The sequence below is a fragment of the Dromiciops gliroides genome, chromosome 2 (genome assembly GCF_019393635.1).
Source record: "Dromiciops gliroides isolate mDroGli1 chromosome 2, mDroGli1.pri, whole genome shotgun sequence".
In the NCBI taxonomy this organism is placed as follows: Eukaryota; Metazoa; Chordata; class Mammalia; order Microbiotheria; family Microbiotheriidae; genus Dromiciops; species Dromiciops gliroides.
The window spans coordinates 144,045,609-144,059,145 of record NC_057862.1 but is presented as its reverse complement, the minus strand read 5'-3'; the positions used below and the strand labels follow the sequence as shown (position 1 = coordinate 144,059,145).

Sequence of the window (13,537 nt, the reverse complement as noted above, 5' to 3'; positions counted from 1 at the left end):
TCATGAGTTCAAATCTGGCCTCAGACACTTACTGGCTGTGTAACCCTGGGTAAGTCATTTAATCTGGCTTGACTCCATTCCTCACCTGTAAAATGAGCTGGAGAAGGAAATGGCAAATAATTCTAGTAATTCCAAATGTGGTCACAGAAAGTTGGACACAACTGAAACAACTAAACAAGAAAAACAAAAGTTATATATCAAGAATGAGAACAAATAGCCTAGGTGCTATGGTAGTACCTTCAAAATATATTAAAATCTAGTAGATGTCTTTGTGGAGTTTGTCCAGTGATAAAGACAAGAAATATACAGTATGACTATGTGTGGAAAGCTTGCTCCTTTCATGCTGGGAGATCACTTCTCCATCTTATTATTCAAAAGAAATACTGTACTCTACTTTAGACAAATCCAAGATATAAAAATCTGGAAATTCAAAAAGAAATAATAGGAAGAGGAATTAAAATTCTTTTTACAAAAAAGATTCACCTTAGGATTTTTAATTAGAAAGCTTTTATGGTATATTTAACATATGATTTGATAAATGTCCCTCTCCCCATCCCCTAGTTCAGTTACTAGAAGCTTTTTAAAAAATATCTTTTTGCATATGAACTGGCTAGTTTCTTCTGATGGCTACCTTATGTGATGATTGACAGCTCAGTTAGCTAGTGGCAGAAGACAGCTAGGATCTCTCTGTCTGTCTCTCTGTCTCTGTCTCTGTCTCTCTGTCTGCCTGTCTGTCTGTCTGTCTCTGTCACCCTCCTTTTCCTCTGTTGGTATAACCCCAAAATGAAGGTGTAGGGATGCATAGAGTGACTACAACATCACATTGATGCCAGAGTCAATATAACTAGTCCCTCATATTACTACAATATTGACCATCTCTCTAACCACATCATATGTAACAGGATGAAAGAAACAAATTTTCCACCTAGGCACCCAAGTGTCCCTAGTTAGGGCAATGCTCCAAATGGCCCAATATGGCTATGACTCTGGCCTTACTCTAAACAGGATTATAATGAAATTAGATCAAGAAAGCTAACCAGCTTTTCCAGAACTTCTTAAGTTGAAGTCTTATTCAACAGATATCTAGAGGACACTTTTTTTTTTCTGAAGAGACTTTCCCTTACTAAAATCCCCTGTGACTTTTATAGATTTCATTTATAAGCTGAAATAGTCCAAATGACAAGCCACTAATGTACTAAGACACTTTAACATTAAATTTGACCTGTTAGAAGTAAAAATATTTTCTCTCCTCTTCCTTTTCTTATTATATTTTCAGTTGATCAATCTGTGTGATTCCCTCTAGGGTATCATTTTAAAAGATAGGTTAAAAGCAAGGGACCAAGCATTAGGTTATATTTGTACACGAGTTGCTGAAATTCAGTGACGGGATGAAGGTGAATTTAATCTTTTTCTTTCACACAGTGTCTATAGTCTTTTAATAATGGGCCCATTTATAAATGTGAGGTATGAAATTCATCTGCATATACACCACCCTCAACTCAAAAAACAGCACATTTCACACCAGTAACTTCTTCCTGTATCAGGCAATGGGGTGAGAGGAGGTTTTGACAAAAATGGTATGTATTACATAACACTCCCATCTTCTTACAGATGCATGAGCAACTTTAAAATAGAAATGTGAAAGCGGTACATTGTCTACAGAAGCAAACTATTTGGGGGAGGAATGACAAATTTCCAAGCTCAAACAAATAAGAAGCTAACAAATAATCATTGGAGTAGGTAGGGGTTGGGGGATGGCGGGTGGAATTTAGTTTGGATATTCCTAAATTAAATAGCCAGTCTTAATAAGAAAAACTGACAATGGCATAAGGCTTTAAAGACTGCAAAGTATTTTGCATCTGTTATCACATTGGCTTCAGGATGACCTTGGAAAGTAAGTACAATTACTGGTATTGTTATCCCAAATTATAGATGTAGAAACAGGCTGGGGTAGTCCTACATGAAGGTGTGATGTGAACCTAACTTTTCTTCACTCTCTTATGTTATGTTGCCTCTCCTGAAAAACCATTCAGGTTACATTTCTTAAGATCACAGCCCTAGGTTTCCTCTTTTCTGTCTTTCCAGCTCTAAATCTGTGGTCCTGTAACTTCTTTTTAGGGAGAAAATTTCTATTGTGTCCACAAACTAAACTTGTATACCATGGTCTCCAAAGAAGTTAATGATGATAAAAAGAAAAGGAATGTGAATGGCTCCTTATAATCCCACACCCCTTAGTGGAATTAAGTATCTAAAAGTGTGTTTTATCTCCCAGAGCTCTTCATCAAAGGCCATCATCTAGTGTGGATCTAACTTGTATGTACCTAGTTTTTTTTACATGTTGTTTCCCCTGCTGGAATGGACTCTCTTTGAGGACAAGATTTTTTTTTTGGTAATCCCAGTGTTTAGCACAATCCATGGCATATAATAAGCAATCAATAAATATCTGTCGACTGACTGATTTCTCTAGGCAGGTTTATCTCCTCACTTTTTTCTTTTTCTTTTTTTTTTTTTTTTTTTGGTGAGGCAGTTGGGGTTAAGTGACTTGCCCAGGGTCACACAACTAGTAAGTGTTAAGTGTCTGAGGCCGGATTTGAACTCAGGCACTCCTGAATCCAGGGCCGGTGCTTTATCCACTGTGCCACCTAGCTGCCCCACCTCACTTTTTTCTAAATAGACAATGTTCCTTTCCTCATTGTGCCTTTGCCTAAATTGTCCCCACTTCGTGAGGGTTTAGGCTAAAAGGAAACTTAGAGGTCATCTGGTCAAACCCCTTCTCTTTATAGATCAAGAAATTGAGAACCTGAGAGTAAAATTATTTCTCCAAGGTCACACAGGTAGCCACTATCAGAATCTGGATGCAAATCCAATCCTCTGACTGAAAATCTAGAACCCTCTCCAGCACATCACCTCTATTCATTCTGTTGTAGGGATGGTGTTAATTGATCAGATTGATGGTGAGCTGTCCCAAAGTATTATAAGACTCAATGACTCAGTTTCCCAAATTTTATTGAAATATTGTGAGTGACCACAGGGAGACCACTATGGAGGTGTCTCAAATAGGGGGATGAAAAGAGTTAGAGTTAGAGTTAGAGTTAGAAAAAGTAGATTATCTCCTCATTATCTTAGTCTCCTAGTGGGAGGTTCATGGGAGGTCTTACCTAATTTGGACTTCCTGGGGTCCTAAGACAATTTCCAAGGCAGGTACCTTTTTCCTTAGAGGTGTGTTTTGAGGTTTACCCATCATAAGGTGAACCTAAGGACACATTGGGCCCTTTCTGCACATGTTCCTAGTCAGACCCAGAGGGTCTCTGTGTTTTTGCTATTTCTTTACTTAAGATCTGGTTTCTAGGTGTCCTGTCATCTAGGAATATTAATTGTTAATGGTCTCTAGTTACTGTCTCTGTTGATGGTATTGGTTGATAGGGACTTAAACCCTCTTGGTTACAGCAAGAACACAAACCTTAGTTTCTCTATTAACCCTTTTAGATACTCTTGATCTTGGGTTATCTGTTAACCCCTTTTAGCTACAATTGATAGGTTATCTGTTAACCCTTTTAGCCTCCTCCATCAATTCCAGGAATTTTATTTCCCATTGTCTCCATCTTTCCAAGCTAGCTCAACCAGCTTTTAAGCTCTCACACAAGTCTCACTTGCTTACCAGGCATTCCCAGACTATTCTAGTTTATTCTAATGGCCTATTCTTTGAATTCTTATATCATTTATTGTCCATATCCCTATTTCCCAGGCAGATTTGCATTGCTAACTACCTGTTTCTTAGGTCTGCTATGCTATCCTTCACAGATGTTATTGTTGTTAATATTTAAATAATAATAACAAAATTCTTTAAGGTTTGCAAAGGACTTTACAAATATCATCTCACTTTATCCTCCCAACAACCCTGTGAAGTAGGTGCTTTTGCTGTGAGGTAAGTGCTATTATTATTTCCATTTTACAGATGAAGAACTGAGGCAAACAGGGATTGAATGTCTTGCCCAAGGTCACACAGATAGCAGGTTTCTGAGGCTGAGTTTGAATTTGTCTTCCCAGCTCCAAGTTCAACACTTTAATCACTGCACAACATAGCTACTTTACCTAATCTTTTACCTAATCCACTTAATCTTGCTCTCTTTATTACTCTGCAATTGCTTAAGCTGAGCCAAAATTTACAGTAGCAATATCTTTATTTGTTTATTGTGCTTCCTTAGCAAAGACTGTCCATTCCATCTAGTTGGGGCCTAAAGACACATTGAGATTCTGCAAACTCTCTTTTGACAAGATTAGCAGCTAATCCAGAAGGTCTCTGCCCAGGATAGCTATTGCAACCAGCTTTCTCACTTTTTGTCTTTTACATAAAGACTTTTCCTGGAAGTCTCATGCAGAGATTTCAATATATCTTATCCCAATAGGTAAAAAGCAAAGCAGACCCTCACCAGAATATGTAACCCATGGTAGTAGTGGGATGTTTATCCTAACATGTAGCCTCTAGTCTTTGGTACCAAGAGAAAAATGAATATGCCTCCCAGAAAGACCAGCTGTTGCTAATGTCTGCAGTAAGGAGAAACAATTAGAAACTGTGTTGAATACGGTTCTCTTTACACTTTAATTCTCAAGGCCAGTCATTTGGCATGAAAATGCATTGAATTTCACTCAAAAGAGCTAAACTATGCTATCATTTTCTCTACAGATAGGTAGGTGGTCAAGGTATGTGAGTCTTCTGTGAGGAAAGAAACATGACCCTTCAGAAAAGAAACATAAGAAACTTAGTTTGTGGATTTCCTAATTATTTTTCTTTGTTCATTAATTCATTCAATACATATTTATTGAGTTCCCATGTGTCTGCAGAATTATTTTAGAGACTGTGGAGGGCACAGGAGTGAATGTGACCGAGAGACTTAGTTATTTTTCCCTATTGTATAAATTAGCCACTAGCAAGTACTTTTCATGTCTATAGTGTGTGTACTTTTCAGAATACTTTCTTATGTATATTTATGTTATTTAATACTCAAGAAAATTGTTTGAGACAAGTAGGGTTGGTATTAATACCATTACATGGATGGGAACAGGTAAGTGGCACAGTGGATAGAGCATTGGGCCTGGAATCAAGGAATCCTGAATTCAAATTCAGCCTCAGACATTAGATGTGTGACCCTAGGCAAGTAACTTAACCTCTGTTTGTCTCAGTTTCCTCAACTGTAAAGTGGAGGTCACAATAACACCTAGCTCACAGGCCTATTGTGAGGATCAAATGCAATAACATTGTGGGCAGCTAGGTGGCACAGTGGATAGAGCACTGGCCCTGGATTCAGGAGGACCTGAGTTCAAATTCAGCCTCAGACACTTGACACTTACTAGCTGTGTGACCCTGGGCAAGTCACTTAACCCTCATTGTCCCACAAAAAAAAAAAGAAATAACATTTGTAAAGAGCTTAGTACATTGTCTGATGCATAGTCAGTGCTTTAAAATACATATCTCCTTCCCACAGATGAAGAAATTGAGACCTAAAGAACACTTTGTGCAGCACTTTTTTTGGGGGGGGGGCAACATCCTAATGTGTTTTACAATGACTTATTTTGTCTTATTCCCCCACTATCTTATTCTTCCCCACTTTTTTGTCATTGTTCATGCTGTCCCTTTCCCTATACTGCCCTTCTGCTATTCCAATCCTTCCCACATTTCATTCATGGCCTATGTCAAGTGCCACTTTTTAAAAATTCTTTTCTGATTCTCCAAAGCTGATGTGACTTCTTTCTCTGAGATTCCATAGCATTCTGTTCACACTTCTCTTAGGATACTTATCATACACTCTTGCACGTATACTTTTTCTTGATACATTTCTTTAAGCTCTTTGAAGCTATTAGCTGTTACTAACAACTCATGTTCCTCAAGGGCAGAGACTGTACCTTCTTTTCCTTGCAACCTAGCACAATGGTCTGTATGTTTATTTGGTTTTTGTTTGTTCTGCAGGCCAATGGGGGTTAAGTGACTTGCCCAGGATCACGCAGCTTACCATCAGGGTCAGACACTTACTATCAAATGTCTGAGGCCAGATTTGAACTCAGGTCCTTCTGAATCCAGGGCTGGTGCTTTATCCACTGTGCCACCTAGCTGCCCCCTACAATAGACTTTATATAACAGATGATGAATAAACATTCATCAAATGAACTGACAGATGAAAATAATTACTTCTTATGATATTTATCAGATTCAGTGTGCAATGGAGCCAGAGCTGTTAGAAGACAGTCTCATGTTAAAAGTGATATCTAATGGTTTTTTTTTAAGTTCTGTGATGCCTTTTCTCCGTTTAATGTCAGAATATTTTCTTCTGTACCTCTGCTTTACCTTCCCACCACCCTAGACTTCTGTTGTGACAGAGAAAAATTCTTAAACAAAACCAAGTGACATAACCACTGAGGCCTGGTAATGTTTACAAGAGTCCCCATTCCTGATCACCCTATCTTTTGAATGAAAAGAAAATGGCGAATTTCCTTATCTCTTCTCTGGGTCCAAGGTCAGTTATCATAATTTCAGAATTTGATCATCTTGGGATTATAGGCATAGTGCTAGAAGGGACTTCAGAGGCCATCCAGTACAACACCTCTATGAGAAAACTGAGGTCAAGTTTGGTCAAGTGAATTTCCCAAGGCCATGAAAGTTAAAGAATTGACTTTGGTGTGACTCATTGCTTAGTGAATTTACCAATTTTCCTTGTATTTGAAGACCAGCCCAGACAATTTCCCAGAATTTTAATGTTTTGATGTTTCTCATGAATCCTAGGTAAGACTTTCGAGTATATGGGTGTTTAAGAAGGACTAGCACCTCTCGTGTGAAGGCTTACCAAGCCTTTCTCAGGACTGCTCATTTACCTTTGGTGTCGATCTGGCATGTAACTCTCACCTGTGGCTCCAAGAAGCTGTTGCATGCACGGCAGTCACACTCTAGTAAAACCATCTCAGCAGACATGCTAAAGCAAGTTGAGGATAACCAACAGGCCATAAACCCATTGTTGAGTTAGGGAGTGTCTGTTCCAAACATATGAAGACTTCCCCTGCTGATAATGGGAAGATGAGAACAATTTGTTCCAACAGCCATGAAGGTGGCTCACTCTGCAACTTGATACACAGAAGCCTGAGCAACTGAAAACCTCCCTTAGTCTTTTTTTTAAAGCAGGCATAGTTCAGTTTATTCATTGTTTATAAAAAAAAATCTTATGTGGTTGCCACAGCAGCTGCCTGGGTCCTCTGGACAGACACCCGAGTGTGTCTTCATAAGATGGTCGGTGAATTCCTGATAGGGAGACTTAGTAAACATAGTCTCCTTCCACAGGTCTGGGATTAGGTAGCTGTATGTTTTGGAGATGGCATCGAAGGTGGCTTTAGCAAAGCTGCCCAGAGCAGCAGTACAGCCCCTTGCAGAAGTGTAGCAGTCATCAATTCCAGCCATCATCAGGAGCTTCTTAGGCACAGGAGCTGAGACAATGCCAGTACCCCAAGGGTCAGGGATAAGGCACACCAAAACCAATCCACAGAGCCCAGTGACCTTGCAGGGCACTGTGTGAGGCTTGCCAATCTTGTTGCCCCAGTAGCCACATCTGAGAGGAACGATAGACAGCTTGGTCAGAATAATAGCACCATGAGTAGCTGTGGCTACTTCCTCGGAGCACTTGACACCCAAGCCAACATGGCCATTGTAGTTGCTAATGGCCACAAAAGCCTTGAACCTGGTATGTTGTCCAGCTCTAGTTTGTTTCGGAACAAGCACGGTCTTCAGAACCTCATCCTCCAATGAAGACCCCAGGAAGAAATCTATGACCTCAGATTCCTTAATAGGAAGGGAGAAAAAATAGATCTCCTCCAAAGATTTGATCTTCATGTCCTTGACTAGCTGGCCCACCTTGGTGATATGAACCCACTCCTTATCTTCAGCCTTTCCTCCTCAGGCCCATGGCTGCAGCCCAGTCTCAACCGAGGGCCCGACCTTGGCCCCTGGGGGCCTCCAGCTCCTCCTGCAGCACCGGAGTCATCTGCCATTTGGTGCTCATTAGAAGTAGATGCCTCCCTTAGTCTTAGTTTTCTCATGTGCAAAATTAGAGGATAAAACTAGAAGGTCTTTAAATTCCCTTTCAGTGTTAGCTCTATGATCCTAAGATGGTAAACAAAAGATAAAAATGATCATTCATGAAGTGGAGAGATGAGGGTATTGGACTATCTAGCCCTAAAGTCCCTTCCAGCTTTCAATTATGCATGTAATAGAAATTAATCAGTTAGTGGAATTTGAAATTGATGATTCTTTAAAGGTTGCAAAACACTATAATTCAGAATTATTTTATGTTGTTTTGTTTATAAAGAGGTACATTAATTCAAGATTAGACAAAGTTGCTAAATCCCGTTTAGAAAAGAAACATAAAACCTACTGTCTCATTTTAGGGGCTGTTCACACTTCTGAGTCCTGGAAAACACCAATGCTTATTCACATGTTGTAGCTGCCCATATTTTAATTGGAGTGGACAGAGACACTGACCTTTTTTTTTTTTTTAAGCTAAAATTTAATTGAGTAAGAATTCTACATTTGTTGAACGAGGCCATCTCCCTATTTTATACCACAGTTATGAAGCTCAGATTCTTAGAGACCAACATTTTCCACTGTGTAACGCATGCCTAACCTACTGATGTCATTTTCTTCGGTTTTTTTTTTCCAGAGGGATTTACATATAAAGTGAGTCAAGAAATATAAGGATTCAAGGCTTAAAAGAACAGATGTTAGAGCTTGCTTTCAGCTGTAAGAGAAGCCTAGACTATAGTTAAAACCAAAACCAAACTCATTATGATTCCATTCACAAATACTAGACAATTTTTCATAAAATTATAAATTTAGAAGGAATCTTCAATGTCATCTAGTAGAGCCCCTTGATTTTACAGAAATTAAGGAAACTAAGGCTCAGAGAGGAGTGACTTGCCCAAGGTTACACAGGAAATAAATGGCAGAGTCAGAATTAGAACTTAGGTTCCTTGATTCTTAATCTAGTACTTTTTTCCACTGTACCAAACTGACCCTTAAATGGCCTGTCCTGTTTTCTGCAAGATCTTAGGTATAATCTCCTCCCAGTAGAATATAAGCTTCTTAAGGTCAGAAACCTTAACAATTTAAAAGTAATTAAAAATTAAATTAATTGAAAAATTATTTTTTTGTTTTTACATCACCTACATTTCACAATATAAAACCCTGCCAGAGAGCAATTCCTTATAACTAAAGATTTAAAGGGAGAAAAACAGCTCAACAAAATGAAATATGGCAATCAGGTCTAAAATGACAAACAATATTCTTCACCCAGAGTCTAGAATGTCTACAAAGAGAGAACCATAAATATGTATGTATATATATGTGTGTGTGCATGTGTGTATATATGTATGTGTTTCTGTATATACACATACATAGATATATGAATTCTCTTCGGGTCCAAATTTATTCATTAAATTCCACAATATTCAGTTTTAATTGATTTGTTTTTTATATTTCTATTATTGATATCATTGTATATATTATTTTCCTGCTTCTGCTTACTTCACTCTGACTCAGTTGATATGCATTTTCATGCTCCTCTGTATTCTTCATAGTCATCATTCTTACAATATATTACAATAATTTTCCACTAACTTGTGCAATTCTACATTTTCCTTCTTTATCTTTTAGATTTTTCCAAATCTGAGAGAGAAACATTAAAATTTTCTACTATTATTGCGTTACTATTTATGTCTTCTTATTATTCAGTTCATTTTTCTTTAACATTAAGATGCTATGGTATTTGGAACATTTACATTTAATATTTATATTGGTTTGTTGCTGTGGCTCCATTCAGCATAATGTTATTTCCTTGTTTATCCCTATTTTAAACTATGAATTTTTGTTTTTCCTTTGTCTGGTAGCATAATTTCAACTTCTGCTTTTTTGGATTCATCTGATGTATGATACATTTTATTCTAGCCCATCATTTTTAATCTGTGTGAGGCTTTGCTTTTTTAGGTGTGTTTCTTGTAAGCAACAGATTGTGGAGTTTTGTTTTCTTTCTAATCTGTCGCTCTCATAGTGGGTTGTTTAATTCATTTACATTTAAAGTTATGAGAATAAGGTTTATATTTACTTCTATCTGTGTCTAGTATTACATTTTTCTGACTTAGGATTTTTTCTTTTCTTCTTCCTTTTAAATGATGATGCTTTTTTCCTGTAGTTTTTTGTTTTGTTCTGTTTTGCTTTGCTTTGCTTACTCTACATAAGGGCAAGCATGTTCCTGTAGATTCTCTTCCCCTTACTTTAAACACTACCTTTCCCCTTTGTCTTCCTATTCCTTAGTTTTGGAGTTTTACATAAAATTGATTCCTTTCCCTTTCTTTTTTTCTTTTTTTACTTTTTTAGCAACAAACATTTATTTTATTTTCCATTTACATGTAAGGGTAGTTTTCAACATTCATTTTCATAAGATTTAGAGTTCCAAATTTTTCTCCCTCCCTCCCTTTCCTCCCCCCTCCACAAGATCGCAACTAGTTTATATATGTACAATCCACAAGTGTTCTTTTTATCAGTTCTTTCTATAGGGGTGCATGGGAAGCTTCCTTATTAGTTCCTTGGGATTGTCTTGGATCACTACACTGCTGAGAGTAGTTAAGTCATTCACAATTGCTCACTGAACAATACTGCTGTCACTACGCACAATGTCCTCCCAGTTCTGCTCACTTCACTATACATTGATGTTCATTAGTCCTTCCAGGTTTTTTCAGGGATCATCCTGTTTGTCATTTCCTGTAGCACAAGACCATTCCACTACAATCATATAGCACAGCCTTTTCCATCATTCCTCAATTGATGGACATTCCCTTGATTCTCAATTCTTAGCCTCCACCAAGAGTTGCTATAAATATTCTTTGTACAATTTTTCCCCCTTTTCTCTTTTTCATGATTACTATTGTTGTGTTTCCCTTCCATCCTATTCCCTTCCCCATGATATTTATTCTATTATCCAACTTCTTTCATCCTATCACTCTTCAAAAGGGATTTGCTTCTGTCTGTCCCCTCCCTCACTCTGCCCTTCTTTCTTTTGCCCCTCTCTCTTTATCCCCTTCCCCTCCTATTTTCCTGCTGGGTTAGAGAGATTACCCCACCCAATTGAGTGTGTACATTATTCCCTCCTGGAGCCAATTCTAATGAGATTGAGGTCTTTGAGCCATTTTTGATGAGTGTTAGGCTCATTTACTGCCCAGATTAAATAGATTACTCGACCCAGTTGGGTGTGTGTGTTAGTCCCTCCTTGAGGCAGCTCTGATGAGTTTAAAGTCTTTGAGCCTTTTCTGATGAGTGTAAAATTCATTTACTGCCCTGCTCCTCTCCTATCTCTTCCCCATCTCCATAAGCCTTTTCCTGTTACTTTCATGGAGGATTTCACTTCTGCCCTTCCCCCTCCCCCAGTGAATTCCCTTCACCCCTCAATTTAACCCTAAAGATGTCATCATCTAGCTAAGTGACACAGTGGACAAATCATCACCCCTGGACCCAGGGAGATCCCAGCCAAAACCTGGCCTCAGACACAAGACAGTCGCCCACTGTATGACCCCAGGTATGTCCCCGGCTCCAATTTTTTATGGTTCTCTAGGGTCTTGTATTTGAAAGTCAAATTTGCCATTCAGTTCAGGTCTTTTCATCACAAATATCTGAAAGTCTTCTTTTTCATTAAAGTTCCATTTTTCCCGCTGAAAGATAATGCTGAGTTTTGCTGGGTAGGTGATTCTTGGTTGTAATCCCATGTCCTTTGCCCTTTGGAATATCATATTCCATGCCCTCCAGTCCTTTAATGTAGAAGCTGCTAGATCTTGTGCTATCCTGACTGGGGCTCCACAGTACTTGAATTCCTTCTTTTTGGCAGCTTGCAATATTTTCTCCTTGACCTGAAAGCTCTGGAATTTGGCTATAATATTCTTAGGAGTTTTCCTTTTGGGATCTCTTTCTGGAGGTGATCAGTGGATTCTTTCAATTTCTATTTTAGCTTCTTCTTCTAAAATTTCAGGGCAATTTTCCCTGAGAATATCTTAGATGATGTTTAAGCTCTTTCCTTGATCATGGTTTTCAGGTAGACCAATAATTTTCAAATTATCTCTCCTGGACCTATTTTCCAGGTCAGCCATTTTTCCCAGAAAATATTTCACATCGCCCTCTATTTTTTTAATTCATTTGGATTTGCTTTATTGTGTCTTGGTTTCTCATAAAGTCACTGGCTTCCATTTGTTCAATCCTAATTCTTAGGCAATTATTTTCATCAGAGAGCTTTCGTACCTCCTTTTCCATTTGGCCAGTTTGACTTTTCAAGCTGTTGACTTTTTTCTCATGTCTTTCCTGCATCACCCTCATTTCTCTTTCCATTTTTTCCTCTACCTCTCTAATTTTATCTTCAAAGTCCTTTTTGAGCACCTCTATGGCCTGAGACCAATTTATATTTTTCTTGGAAGCTTTAGATATAGCGGCCCTGATGTTGACATCTTCCTCTGAGGGTGCCCCTTGGTCTTCCTTGTTACTGAAGAAATTTTCTATGGTCCTTACCTTTCTCTTTTGGCTTATCTTGCCTTTCTTTTACTTGACTTTTAGCTCCTTAAAGTGGGGCACTGTTTCCAGGCTGCAGTATCCCAAGCTTAAGAAGTCCCAGGTGGTATGATTTAAGGAGAATCAGGTTCTTCACTCACCCTGCCTATTCCCTGGTCCCTATATGACCCCAGACCAACTTGCTAATCAACCAGCTTTGTGTGCTGTGGTTATTAGCTCCAACGAGCCTTTGCACCTCCCCCACCTGGGCCACTGCTACTCAAGCCTACCTCCTGGTTCTCAGCAGGGGTGTAAAATCCAAGTTCTGCCTTAGCACCAGCATAGACCCCTGTAATCTCCCCCCTGCCCAGGGCTCAGCCCACTCACCAGACTATGAGCTTAGTTCCAGACAACACTGGTGCTTCAGCTGATTCAGAGGCTTTGGGGGTCTGTTTCTCTGGTGAGGCCTTCCTGGGACTGGATCTGTGTCAGGGTGACTGTGGGGTTGGGCTCAACTGCTATATCAGCACAGCAGCTCCCTCCTTCTGACCTTCCAAGCCGTTCTTGGTTAGAAGATGATTTCAGCACATTCTTCTGTGAGTTTTGCTCCCTTTCTTTTTAATTATCCAATTCTTCTAGTCTTTTTTCTATCATTTAAATAATTAATTTAAATAACCCCCAATTTCTATTTTGGCTTCCTTTGTTAGTTTTTTCTGCTCTTTTTCTTCTAAACGGGATTTTATTTAACCTTGTTCTCTTTATTAATTCCCTTTCCTTTCTGTCTATTCTAAACTCTTTTTCTTGGGTTTTTGGTCTTTATAACTTATTTATTCCTTCTTCATGTTCTTCATGAAATTAAAGCTTCTAAAGTATCTTTCTGGTTGCTAGTTACTTCCTGAAGTTCTGAATTCCCTTCTCCTGAAGCAGCATGTTGTCCATGCAGACACAACCCTCTCTCAGAGGAATTGATCTCTGTCC

The 13,537-nt window shown here is 38.7% G+C and overlaps 1 pseudogene; it reads right to left on the bottom strand.

The window, feature by feature from the left end:
• Window positions 1-7,206: 7,206 nt before the first annotated feature.
• Window positions 7,207-8,028, bottom strand: LOC122739996 (annotated as a pseudogene).
• Window positions 8,029-13,537: the final 5,509 nt, after the last annotated feature.